The sequence below is a fragment of the Pecten maximus genome, chromosome 15, assembly GCF_902652985.1.
Source record: "Pecten maximus chromosome 15, xPecMax1.1, whole genome shotgun sequence".
NCBI lineage: Eukaryota > Metazoa > Mollusca > Bivalvia > Pectinida > Pectinidae > Pecten > Pecten maximus.
This window is the reverse complement of record NC_047029.1, coordinates 31,148,507-31,150,185: the sequence shown is the minus strand read 5'-3', so window position 1 is coordinate 31,150,185 and position 1,679 is coordinate 31,148,507.

The window sequence follows — 1,679 nt, the reverse complement described above, 5'->3', positions numbered from 1 at the left end:
TTACCTGATGGCTGATATTTTATCACTGCCGAAGCTTCCTTTTACATTCCGAACTGCAGTATTGTATAACATAAACATCCTATGCCTATTTTTAGATTAAGCAAAATGTAGTTGTTATCTGATTGTTGTTGAAGTCTAGAGTCTAGTATTGAGGATCACGTTCAATTGTTCAAACACCTTATGCTGTGATCATTGACACAGTCATTTTTTCATAATAAAGTAAACATGTGTTGCTCTGGAACAATTTAAAATGCATTTTTATTGAATTATCAATCTTTTCTGAAAATGAAAATAAACATTCGAAGTCTGACGTCAGCACAACGGGTAGAACGAGATAAAAAAAATCTACGACTGGTGTCATCATACGTAATTTAGTTTGTACAAATTATTTCAATATTTACTGGAGGTCTAGTCATGAACCTTAAAATAACCTGGTTCACGTTTCATTATCAACATATCGTAGTATATATCGTAATCGCTTAAGCAATGGTAAAGGTGGTTCTCCAACAGGTAAATATAACCGGTGGCCTTGGTGTCACGTGTATGAATACTACTTCATTGAAAAATTAGTGTGTATATATATACACACAAATACATGTGGTATGCTAGTGAAACTAGATTACTATAATCCGGAACAAAATGGAACATACTTTCTTGAATGATCTGTCCGTTCTGACAATTTCGTCCATAACTTGATTACGTTTCTGTTTCTACTGATTATTTAGTATACGATATCGAAGAACCATGATGTCTACTCTCATTTAAATACAATACGAAGAGAACATTAGGATTGATTGTACATTATTTTGTGGCCTTGGGATTTTAAAACAAACAACTTTCATGACAAACAATGTAGTTCTTTATTTTGTTCGAAACTCTAGTAATTGCTATGCAATATTTTCAATATAACCAATTCGAATTATCTTCTTCTCTGGTTCGTATATTGGTTTTCTTATATATATTTTCGTTATCTATATACAATACGATATACAATGTATATCACAATATACTTCAATATGATAGAAAAGCAGACAAAGCTTACATAGGTCATCTCAATGGTTCATTGGTTACGCTGAAAAAATGTTAACTTCTATACAACGGAAATATTCACTATATCGACAATGAGGAGCAACTCTGGTTCATCTATAGTATACATAGGACGTATTATATGGAAAGTAGAATTTACCCCCCTCCCCCGTCAGATCTATTTGTTGTAATGGATGTTGGTTCTACATAGATGTATTTGTCATGGACAAAGGGTTTATACTCAATATCTCCTGTACTATACAGAGAGGACCTAACACGGGTGTTTATGTAATAGTGATTTCATTGGAGGAGTTCATTAATTATGCCTATAGTTATATCAACGATGGTTTATCGTTATATAAGATATTACTAGTAAAACTTGATATCAAGGATTCTACATGTCCTCCAAAATCAATTGCCTGCCTGAATCTTTACTAACAATGTAACAGTAACCAACAGTGACTGCTTACCTCAATATCTATTTACAATGTCACATTTACCGACAAGGACAGCTTACAAGTAAGCCGTATGATACACGTGATGATCATAATTTCCCAATTGTTGATTGTCCATTTTTAAATAATAACATCCCTGGTTTCCATAACTATAGTCCGTTTATGATACACTGACGATCATAATTCCCAATTGTTGTT